Source organism: Zalophus californianus, chromosome 3, assembly GCF_009762305.2.
Source record: "Zalophus californianus isolate mZalCal1 chromosome 3, mZalCal1.pri.v2, whole genome shotgun sequence".
In the NCBI taxonomy this organism is placed as follows: Eukaryota; Metazoa; Chordata; class Mammalia; order Carnivora; family Otariidae; genus Zalophus; species Zalophus californianus.
In genome coordinates this window covers 80,384,889-80,398,165 of record NC_045597.1, presented here as the reverse complement: position 1 = coordinate 80,398,165, position 13,277 = coordinate 80,384,889, and the positions used below count along the sequence as shown (strand labels likewise).

General features: G+C 32.4%; 1 protein-coding gene across 1 annotated transcript in view; it reads right to left on the bottom strand.

The window, feature by feature from the left end:
• PSPC1 (paraspeckle component 1) overlaps nt 1-13,277 on the bottom strand; it is a 72,711-nt gene that overhangs the window by 11,208 nt on the left and 48,226 nt on the right. The window lies entirely within an intron of this gene.

Below are 13,277 nucleotides of genomic sequence, written 5' to 3'. Positions count from 1 at the left end.
TTTTAAAAACAATTCTATTAAAATGTGCTTAAAATTCCATTTAGTAATACAAAATACCAGTGAAAAGCACCTATAAAAGCTAAGGAAAAAAGGAAAGAAAAGCCTATGGTATATGGTAGATAAATGCCACTAAGCAGCTAATCAACTGCCCATATCTAACCTAATGGACATGCCTCAAAATGTAACCTTTAATGAAGCTGTGGTAAAAAACAAAACAAAACACATCATTTACATAGCATCATGAAGAAATGTTTGTCACATTATGTAGAAAACGTAAATCCCAAAACTTTCTCAAAGCTATTTTTTTTAAACTTTCCTAAAACTAAATTTGTCTCTTCTCAAAATGTTTGGCTAGTGATGGATACTACTAACAAACAAAACAGCTAGACTATTTCATAGAATGGATTTCTGATGAAGTCATATGGAAAATACTACTTTATGATCACACTTAACACTATCATCAATAAATGAAATCCAAGTTGTCATTTCCTCATCACTAGAACCTGATAAAATGTAGACTGCCTTCAGCATATCCAAAATCATCCAAGTATTATTTATAGCAGATACTTATTATTGAAAAGCTGGTTCCATTTCAGCACCACAGTAAAATACACGGATTTTTTGATCATGACATCTTTGGGGAACAAGGGTTTAATTTTAATTTTTATATTTGGATTTGCCTTAACTATGAAAGATGAAGAATGCAATATCTAACCAACAGAGGGTAATTATGATAGTCTTATTGTTTGAGACTTCAATTTTCAAATCCCCCTTAAGTATTCTGACATCCTAACTGGATGCCTGTGATTCACTGGTGAGGGCAAAGAAGGAGACGTTTTTATTATCTCCTTATAATTTCATCTGCACCTATCATTTTCCAAAATAACAATATTTATTAGCTTTATTATTCACAAAGTTCAGTACTTTTTAAATTATTCTATTATTCTATTTTCTTCAAGAGAATTCTGAAGAGATTAATATGCTAAATACATTTATGGATTTTTTAAAAAAGCTTTTATTTATTAAATAATCTCTACACCCAGCATGGGGCTCTAACTTATGACCCCAAGATCATGAGTCACATGGTCTACTGATTGAGCCAGCCAGGTGCCCCAAGACTTATGGTTTTTTAAGTCAATTTATTCAACAGTAGCCATAACATTCCCTTTCTGATGCTCTATTAGAAACTGGTTCCAGGGGCATGTGGCTAGCTCAGTCAGAAGAGCATCTGACTCTTGGATCTCAGGGTTGTGGGTTCAAGCCCCACATTGGGTGTAGAAATCACTTAAAAAAAGAAACAACTTGTTTTCCAGTTTTAAAATATCTTCCTTTAAATGAGATAATCAGAATGTCTTACAATAATACATGCTAATGTAGCATATCACTATGCTAAAATACCTATATATATAAAAGCATTTTTCACTAAACACACATACACTCAATTTATTTAATACTGTTGATGCTTCCTTAAAGAAAATTACTAAGTACTATTTTATACAGCTTCACACATTAAGAAAAAGAGATAGCATAATTAGATGACAGATCTTTTAACTATTTTAGAAGGAGCAAAAGAAGTTTTCAACTTCCTAGTCCTATCTCTCTTTTTTAAAGATTTTATTTATTGGTCAGAAGGAGGGAGAGAGAGAGACAGAGCAAAAGCAAGAGGAGCGGCAGGCAGAGCAGGCAAGAGAAGCAGGCTCCTGGCTGAGCAAGGAGTCCAATGCGGGACTCGATCCCAGGACCCAGGGATCATGACCAGAGCCGAAGGCAGACGCTCAACTGACTGAGCCACCCAGGCGTCCCTTCCTAGTCATATCTTAAGATTACTGTCATTTTATCAAAATCCACTGCTACATACTTCTAGTAAAATGCAAGGGTCAGAGATTATACTTAAAGGTAGTGGTTAGCAATGAATATTAAGACAGTACTTCTCATTATTAACTTGATTTATCAAATATCAGTAAGGAGAAACTTGGAAGTTCACTATTAACTGTGTACCCACCCAAAAAGCAATACACAAGACCCTCACTTCTATGAATTCTAATATTTGAAATTAGAACTGGTGCATAATATATATGGTTTTGGAATACAAATCTTAATGCTTTATTGCTTTATACCAAAAATTAAGAGTTACGATTTAACATGAAACAACATATAGGTAAACAAAAATCTCGAAAGACTGCACTGCAATAAGATAATAAAGCTATGATTAAAACTTGGTTTAATTAATTCAATTACTCTTCATAGCAACCCTATAAAGTAGGTCTACTGTTATCCCATTTTAGAGATCATAAAACTGAGGCACAGCACTGTTAAATAACTTACTCAAGGTTGAACTGACCTAAAAAATTCTGCCAAGAGATTTCATTAAGTTTTTACCTTCACAAAACACCTTCATTTTTTTCAAGGATTCCAACAAAGCCTAACAAAAGGCAAGATTTTTAATTTATTCTTATTATATTCATAAGTCGTGCTTTTCCATTAAAAGAATTATGCATATGAATTCCTGAGCTTGTCACTGAAGTATGCTTAAATTCACAGCTGACCAAAAAAGCAAGCAAAGTATGACTGATTTCCAAAACCACTTATCAAAGCAGCATTCCATTAAAACAATGTATCTCAGAGTGTGGCTGATGGGAGTACTGAGTCCACAAGACCCTTTCAGGAAGTGTACAAATTCAAAACTGTTTCATGTCTTACTAAACATTAGAACACAATTATAAAACTATCATCTAACTGGGCTTTTCAGTCTATCAACATTTGTAGGGATGGTATACAAGCAATTGGAGGCAAAAATCTTGGTATTTTAGCACAAATCAAGGCACTTACACTCAATTTTTACTAGTAACTATCATTGTTACAAGGGAGCAGCAGGCAGGACAGCAGGAGAAGCTGTCTGCCCACACAACTAGCTTTAAAATTTCAACTAGAACATGTAGATGAATACGTAGAGGAAGCAGTTAAAATTATTTTTACTGAATCACTGCATGTCTTTTTAATTATGCAACAAAGCCAGATATATATATAAAGCACTTCTGCTGCCTTCTGAAACAGGGTAGTCCTTCAAGAAAAACATTCTTATGACTGGGTTGTAAACGGAACAAGACAGCATCTGACAACTATGATTACTGATTACTTGTGTACAGGTATCCCTTGTTTTTCAAAAATGTGCATTACACCACTTGGCTTTTATAAAAGACCTACATTTGTAGTACCTGTTTTTGCCAACCAAAGAAGGATTTTCACTTTTATGGAAAAAGGCAAAAAGTGAATATAAAGTTCAGTGTGTTTTGCAGCATGCAATTTTAGAGGCAGCACAAATCTAGAGCAACAAAAAGCGCTACCACCAAGCTCCCATCCCTGGGAACTATTCTTAGCACCTCAGGATCAAGCTGCCATAGCTTTGAACTATGTGTGAACATCTGTGCTTTATCTAGATTTATTCTGTGCATCAGTTAGCAAGATGTGTACTAAAGTATCAGAGAAGCCTATGAGGTTATAATTTGGGTTCAGGAACTTTCCAAACATTTTTCATATAAATATTAATGGTAACTGCTTCTTCATTTTATGCCATTTTGGCTTACAAAAGGTATCACAGGAATGTTATACTTTGGGATAGCATTTGGCAGACATTTTCTGACAAGATCAGTGGTTGATATTAAGAAATGTGATTTGTTTTTAATTTTGTGTAATAAAATACATTAAAATTTAGAAGATGTGCATAACTTAATGGATCAGTATTTTTCTAATGTCTGGTACATGACATTACAAAATCATGCATGGGTAAAAAAATAATCCATTCAAAGTTCCAGGTAGCCTAATGGATTATAATGCAATGAAAACTACTACTTGTCAAGTTTTCTGTAGTATTTCACAAAAATATCCACAATTATCTGAAAAGGTTAAAAATATTCGTCTCCATTTTACTAATTACTTATCTAAGTAAAGCCAGATTTTCTTCATGCACTTTAACCAAAAGAGCATTCTGCAACAGATGGAATGCAAAAGCAAATATGGGAAACCAGCCATTTTCCATAAAGCCAAACATTAAACAAATTTACAAAACAGTAAAACAATACCACTCTTCCCACTACATTAAAGTGGAACATCAAGAATTATCTGCAAAAAGTAAAATAAGGCCAGTGTTCCCACTACAGCCCATTTTCTTTCAACTTTCTCTCTTATTATCTAATATGGTAAACACTGATGTAACAAAACAAAACAAAAGCTCTTAGGGGTCTTCAATAATTTTTAATAGTGTAAAAAAATTTCAAAACCAAAAAGTTTAAAAACCAATGCTTTTTAAGTTCGTCAGTATTTGTTCATGAAAATAAAAGCAGAAAATTTGCACTAATGTAAAGTAACTAAACCAGTGCAGAACTTTACATTATTTTATATAGAATAGGATCTTTTCCTTAAATAATTAATACTCAAAATATCAACCTGTGAATTTAAAGATACTGTAGCTTTTTTTAGATAACCAAATTTAAAGGATTCACACAGTACACAAAGATGAGGCTAAAATAAAGTATAATATGAATGCCTAAGATTTAGAAAACAGTGAACTATATAAATAATGATTTAACATAGTATCAACTGAAACATTCTGCAATGATAAAGATATATTCATCTGACACTAATTAAATTCCTGTTTGAAAGAATGCAGTCTTAATGACCACGATCATCATTATTCTTTAATTTATAAAGATCTTTCACGTACATTTCTGAAGAAGCCTCTAAGGGATTGTCAAAGGATCACCAGGTACCATCTACATTCGATGTCTTGATAAAGAAAATGCTAAAATTCCCTATGTAAAAATACTGACACAGAACATTTAAATCTACTAAAGGAAATATAATTCTAGAGAAATGTCTTAAGTCTGGGAAATAACAAGATTCAACCTTTTTATAATTATTTCTAAAAATAAATTATATTTAGTACTTGGAAACCTATCTTTTCCTTCACTAGAGAAGATTACATAAAGAATAAAGATTATTAGAAAGATAGTCAAACTGTCAAGAGAGAAATTAAACAAATTAGCAGCTGAAATACTATCTAAAAAACACCATATCTCGAAGTAAAAAATGGAAAAATCAATTACATGAAATATTAAGAAAACAAGTATAAAGAAAAAAATTCAAAATAAAAGGTAGGCCTCTTTGCCAAGAAATTACTCACTCATTTAGAAAGTGTTACAATCCTGAAGGGTATGCATCAACAAAGTAATCTTTTCTTAATAAAAATGAAGTAATTTTAAACTAAAAAGGGAAGTAAGACATGTTCCCACCAATATAAATAATAGCATGCAAACTTTCAAACATATGAACAGAGAATGCTTGGAAGACATTTTTACTTCAAGTAATTAAAAACAGTAACTTCCAAAACACAGTACTCACTACTAGAATGGGGGGAGGGGGGTATTTTTTAAGCAACCTAAGACAATCTTTCAATAAATACAGTCTATGATGGATTTTTTCCCCCAGTTTGAATACATGCATTCCATGATATCTGCATACACAAATGCTGGAAAAATGTTCCTCAGTTTTATGACTTAAAATGAAATTTTATACCATATATCAATTAGGCAGTTGCAAATTAAAACAATGAGATACCACAACACCCCAACTGGAATGGCCAAATCCTAAACACTGACAACACATAGTACTGACAAGGATGTAGAGAAATAGGAATTCTCATTCACTGCTGATAGGGATTATAAATGGCATATTCACTTTGGAAGACAATTTAACAGTTTCTTACAAAATTAAAGATACTCTTACATACATACAATCCAGCAACCATACTCCTTGGTATTTAAACAAAGGAGTTGAAAACTTATGACCACACAAAAACCTGCACATGGATGTTTACAGCAGCTTTTTCAGAATTGCCAAAACTTGGAAACAACCAAGATGCCCTTCAGTAGGTGAATAGATAAACAAACTGTGGTACATCCAGACAATGAAACATTATTTAGCACTAAAAATAAACAAGCTATCAAGCCATGAAAAGACATAGAGTAACCTTAAAATGCTTATTACCAAAAAGTCATTATGAAAAGACTACATATTATACGATTCCAACTACATGACATTCTGGAAAAGGTAAAACTATAGACAGTAACAGAATCAATGATTGACCAGGATTAGGAAGAAGAGAGGGATGAATAGGTAGAGGACAGAGGATTTTTAAGGCAGTGAAACTATTTTGTATACTGTAACAATGGGTACACGTAATTATACATTTGTCAAAAGTCCACAGAACATCCAAAACCAAGAGTGAACCCTAACATAAACTATGGTCTTTTGGTGATAAGATGTGTCCTTCTGATAGTGAAGGAGTCTGGATGTATGTTGGGGGAAGGATGTATATGGGAAATCTCTATCTTCGGCTCAATTTTGCTATGAATCTAAGACTACTCTAAAAATTAGTCTATTAAAATTATTTTTTTGTGAGAGAGAGAGCGCAAGAGAGAGAGAAAGCACAAGCAGGGGAAGCAGCAGGCAGAGGGAGAAGGAGGCTCCCCACTGAGCACGGAGCCTGATGTGGAACTCGATCCCAGGACCCTGGGATCATGACCTGAGCTGAAGGCAGATGCTTAACCAATTGAGCTACCCAGGCATCCCTATTAAAAATTTTTAATGTTTCTTTTTGAATAATCAATTATAAATATATTAATTTATACTGTAATTTTTAGTCATGAATAAAAATTTGTTACTTGTTAAATTTCAAATCAGAAGTAAGAGGAATTAACAAATATAAGTAGGGGGACTTACATCTTATTAGCTCACTATATTCATTAACCTCAAGATACATATCTCTTAATCTAGAGTCCCTCAATGTATTTTTAAAGCCTGGTCTGGGTACCTTTAAGAGATTATTCTGGTGTCACTGTCAAATTCAGAAATTAATTGCAGCTTTTTAATTACTAGGGTGGTTTTTTAACTGAAGATTAATTAAATCTAATTACATATAATCACCATGTATCAAGAGACAGAAAGGAATAAATATTTTAAACAAATTAATTTTTTAAACAAATTCATATTCAACTGAGAATACTTTTAACCATATACCCAAGGGACATTTTCAAAAATTATCATCATCATCACTTTTCAATTGTCATGGCAAACTCTGAAGAGATGCTTTTAAAAATTGAAATTGATTAGGAACATTTATTCTTCAAATTTAGTTATTTTATCCTAAACTCTTAAAGAAATCAGCCACGACGGTATCAACTACAGCACAAACACAATATTTTGAGTAGTATTCCATCAAAGCTCACATAATACTGGTAATTGGTTTGCATTTCTTCACCCATAACCTCTTAACCAGTATATTTCCTTATCAAAGTCAAAACAACTATCATGACTGGCCAGACCAAGATATGAAAGATGAAACAAAAAGATAAATATAAACTGTATAAGAAGAAATGCCAAATTGGCCCCATCAACAGAAGAAGGCAGTGGAAGGAGCAAACAAGCACATGTGTTCCAATATATAAAGAATTAAAGTATGTATTTAATGGGGAATCTTTTTGTTCATGATACTAAGGCATTAAACAAATTATTTCAGTAGTATGCCAGAAGCTTTTAAATTTTAACAAATTATATATTTTTCCTAAGTAGATAACTCAAAGCAACAGGTACAATTATAGTAATTTTAAAAATATATAAGTGGTAACTAAATAAAATTCAAATACTTAAAATACACAATTTAAAAGAAACTACTATAATAAGCATATCAATTGTTAAAAAGCAGAATTTTAAAAAGCAGTAATAGGCCAAATGAAGAAGTTACTTTGTGAGAAACATGGTAAATTTACAACCAGAAAACAAAGAATTTGAAATGTGGTGTACAATATAGTGCAGAATATCATAAGACAAAGTATAGGCAAACTTACCCATATACTTTCAATTATTTGAAATTTTAAACAGAAATAAATGCATTTCATCAGCAGAGCATGCTCACAAACCCAAGTTCCTACTCCCATCACTAATAGATAATAACTACACAGAGATATTAACATTCACATTTATTTAGTCTGATTTGGTATAAAATACTGACATTTCAGGTGATACTACAGAACTTCATGTCCTCAATACAAAGTACAGAAGATACTAATGGAGACTGGGTATAAAACTCTGACATTTCAGGTTATACTACAGAACTACAATACAAAGTACAGAAGATATTAGATGGAGACTAACCTAAAAAAAAATTTTTTTTTTACATAATCACCTTGTAAAACAACTCCTGTTTGAGGGGAGCTCTAAGTATAACGTTAAGAAGTCACAAAGCAGAAATAACAGGTTAAATTTTTATGTCTTCCTAGAATCTTTTTAATTTAATACCTAAAAATTCTTATTTAAATCACCCATGTGACACCTCAAAAACTGTTTACTTTAGTTGAATATTTCTATCTGCCAAACCTGACTTTCCTCCTCTCCAACCCCAAGAAAGGTAAACATTAACTGAAAGATCTTACCATTCTGAACAAAATAAGATTAGAAGGACTTACCATTTCAAATGAAAAGACATGTATACCTACAACACAGTGGAATAATAAACCAACCATTATCAGTTAAAAAAAAAAAAAAAACCCATCCAAAATAAGTTCCACAACAGTGCTAAAGCTACTCAATGCACTCTTCACGTTCCCTAGCACAGAATCTTTCTCTAAACTCTTAAAACTTTTTAGCTGTATCTCTCTATATTCCACAAAGATACTCTGCACCTATAATACTGTAAAATCCTCAAAGACCTGACCCTGAGCTTGATTCACTTCTGTATCCTCCATGGTATTCAGCACTCTGTTCTGAAACAGTAAAACAGTGACCAAATTTTCTTACTAAATGGAAACCTCTAAATCTTCCTGTAAGTCTAACATTCTGATGGGATATTCAAGTGGGATCCAAATATTGAAAAGTTAGATGTGCTGAAAACCAAACACAAAAAATTGTTATTTATTTTTAAAAATGTACTCTTCATTATGTGAGTCCATTATGAAGTCTACAAAAATCTACCAATACCACCTATGTTTCAAAACTACAGATGTTTAACATCCTAGACATTAGTATTCAATAAATACTGAAGTATGGTGACCCATAAAGAACAGTGAAAATCATATGACTGGGCAGCACTGATATTTGAAAAACAGGACACCAAACAACTATTTAATTCTCCCAATTTGTGTCTCAGTAACTACAATATGACAAATACAAGACTCTCAAATTCAAAAAATTCAGAGAGCTAAATTAGTTGGCAACGAAGTCAGAAAATAATTAGAATGCAATGTGGTAAGTACTAAAAAAGAATCACATTGAAAATGATACACCTAGGTGCATAGTCAGAGACGGTTATGCATACACTGAGTACATCTCCAGGAGAAGAAAAGATATACAGAAATTTTTCTGGGTTATAAGCCTCTCTGAAATGCTAATGGAAGGTAGGACGGGAAAAAAAGACACTAGTCATCTAATATGACATAGAAATAATTAAGTACAATAAAATGTCTTCTAGTAAAGTGTGTATAGAGTTTAAGGGAGACTCAGCATTTCCATTTGGAATCATTTGGAAGTCTTTTAAATATGAATGAAAAAACTGTTATTTATAATCATAACATATGATTGGACAACCATACATCGTGCTTTGCCTGAGACAGCCCATTTTCTGCCTGCTGTAATAAAAAGTAACTTTAAATAGTACCCATATTCAGTTGTCCCAGTCTGAATGAAAACTGTTAAGCTTTCCCCTACATATGGTTAGTTATTACTAAAACTATTAAAAAATCCTTTGAGAAGTTTCAAAGAGAAGTGATCAAAGATTTCCACAGCTGGTTAAAATTGACATTTATCTTCAATCCAAATACCCCCAGTTTTCAAAGTCCCTAAAGATCACTTCCAAAGTATATGTAAACATTACAAATGTAAACATCTATTGATTTTTTGTCTTCACTGGACTACAAAGGTCTAATTCCATCCCAAATATTCAGAAAAGTTCCCGGCTCACTGTAAGAAACACATCAGATTATTTTAGTAAATAAACAAATGAAAACATTAATAAAACTCTGGTCACAACTAGAGCATTCTACAGGAAACCACTGCAATAAAACTGATATAATCAATTTTGATCTTTATCATCATGTCCAAATCACTGGAACTGGGCTGCCACTAACAGCAATAGGTACACTAAGCTGCCCAGCAAGTCAAATCTAAATCTGACACCAAATCCTACAGCAAATAATTTTTTAGTTATTTCCACAGAATAATGAAGATGCTATAAAAATTCCTTGTGAAATGTCCTTTTTGTTTGAATACTTCAGGTGTTTAGACTTCCAAAAAACAATCTTCTTCTGCAATACAATCAAATCACTTGTTAGAGCTAAATAATTTATAGAAAGAGGAGTAATGGCTAGGTGGAAAGTACAAAATGGCAACTTCTCTCAAAAATTCAAAAATCATTTCAGAAAATGTATTTGTACCTACTCATTAGTAATTAATGATTAGGGTCAGTTCTCTCTGCCAGCACCTATTAATTAAATTTTATTACTGGCGAGACTTTCTGTTTTGAGTTTTGTACATGGCACATCAGGGAAAGCTGTGTTATAATTAAGTCAGAGAAAAGAAACAATGCCCACTTGAGAAGCAGGAAAAGAGACTAACACAAAGAAATGGCTGATTAAACAGGCCAAATTTGGCCTGGAAAGGGTAACATCCGAAAGAACAATGCTTTATGTCTCTACTAAGAAAACATTTGTAAACTCTAGGATAATCAGCTATGGGGCAGTGATGCTTTATCAGTTCTTCCAATAACTTTTGCTCTGATTTATAACCATGACTACCAATAAACCTTCAGGATGCTAATTTGGATTCTTCAGGGACCTTGATTCTAGGATATGAGGTGCTCTGTTCAATAAGCCTTCTAAAAACACTGGAAAAAAACATATTAATTAATAAATTTGCATTTTATTCACAAACTCTTTGAGTTTGGTTAACATGAGTCACTTTTTATAGATTACTCCCAACTCTCATACTGAACCTAGACCAGGGGTGGGCAAACTCTTTTGATAAAGGGCCAAAATAGTATGTATTTCAGGCTTAGCAGGCCAGAGAGTCTTGATATAGTCTCATACAGTTGTGTCATGACTAGTCAATCTACCACTTTTGGACAAAGCAGCCATAATCAAAACATAAACACAACTGTGTTCCAATAAAACTGTTCCAAAAACAGGCAGTATTCAGATTTAGCCTGGCTTACCCTAGTCTGTCAACCCCCGGTCTAGATGAAATACTTAAAAAACAAAAAGTTAATGCATCATTTGAGACAATACCTCCTCCACATATAGGCTGAAAGCTCAACTAAAAGTTGTCACACCAAAATCCCACAGAGCACTATTTACATAAAATGTTGTGCTACTTCCATTGTTAAGTGTATGAATCCTATCCACCATGCTGACTTTGAGCCCTCCCCTCAAACTCCCAGGTTCCATAAAAAATTCAACTACTACTATCCTTATTTCAGTATTTCAACTATGTCTCATTTCAACATATGGCCAATGGTCTTCTATTTTTGCTAATTAAAATAAGCAGACTGAAGAGCTTCTTAAAATGCAGATCCCATGGCTCCAACTCAAGACATTTTTCTTTTTTAAGTTGCAAAGATGTGCTGCAAAGGTTGAAAACTACTGAATTCAGCCAAAAATGTGATCAATGGAGAATGCATCAAATTCTACTATAATCATGAAACGAATCAATTTGTAGGTTGGAGACCTAAGGGAAAAACCCACATTTTTAAAAAGCTCCCTCAGTGTTTATTATGCACTATTTGAAAAACATTACCATGGAAGAGGCATTACACCCTTAGCTTCTGGCTACATCTCCTTAATGCTCTTGGCCTCACTATATAATATACTGGGTAGCCACAATGGAACTACTGTGACCAAGAAACATAACTCAATCAAATTATTGCCTCAGCATATAACATACATTTATTTCCAGGTTTATTATGCATATGTGTTTAAATATCCAGGGCTATTCCCACCTACTCAAACAAAAATAAAAATTCTTCAGTATCAATTCATGTACGTATTTCAAAACAGATCTGAAGGGCTATTCTTTTATTCACTAAAAAACCACGAACATTTATATTTACAACAGAAACAAACTTCTAAAAAAAAAAAAAACTCGAAGTTTTAAAACAAAATAGCATCGCATATGAACATTGCCCCAATTTACCTAAACAAAGTATTTTATAATTACTTGATACAACTACTAAAGCTAGAATGACATTTAGATGTTTTTATAATCTTATCATTTTCCCAAGAAAGCAAACTTTACTCTAAGTAACTGCATTAAAAGAATATCCTAATTAAAATCTCCACTTTACACCAATGCAAACTGAATCCACAGATAAAAACTGGTATACTGCAGTACTAAAATGTTTAATATAGTAAGTGGAACAACCTAATATAAAAACAATCACAAGACAATCATAAGAGACAATCTCATAAATTTTTCCACTAACACTGTAACTTATTGTGATGTGTCCAAAAGCTATAAAACTGTGTTAAGTAGGAAACTTCAACCTAGTAAGTACTATAATGAAAATGGTTCAATATTACACTCTATACTACAGTAAAGGTAAAGATAAACCTAAATGTATTTAAGACACAGCATAAAAATGTATGTTATGGCTGTCAAAAATACTTTATGCTATAGGAGTGAAAATTAACATGTTTAATTTATAATTACCAGAGCTGTTATCAAAGAACTTGACTTCTAAGAGGAAACAAGGTATGAAATAAAAATGACAACTTCTAGTTGATGAAGTGCTGACATATCCTTGAAACCCTTAAAAATATGTTCATGTCATAAAATTATGATAAAGTTGAAGGCTAACAAAGAAAAACATGACCAGACGTGTGTTCTCCCTCATATTTTATTACATTTAAAAAAATTATTTTTCAAGACACAAAATATGGAAATCAGTTTTTACTTTATACTTCAAAGTCCATACTATTACTTGTGTTGGAATATTTCTAATAGGACTATTAGAAAGAAATGAGAGGTAGCATCTTAAACCAAGTAAACTGCTTAATATACTAATTACTCTTACTACTTGGGCAAACTGAACACTTACCATTTGATTCCTCCCTTTAAACTGAACAGTGAAAAAAGAGAAAGCATATAAGAGGGCCTAATTTCAAAGCTTTTAAAAACAAAAACAAACATTAAATTTAACAATTTTTTCCAAAGACAGTTTTCAAAGTAAATGAAGA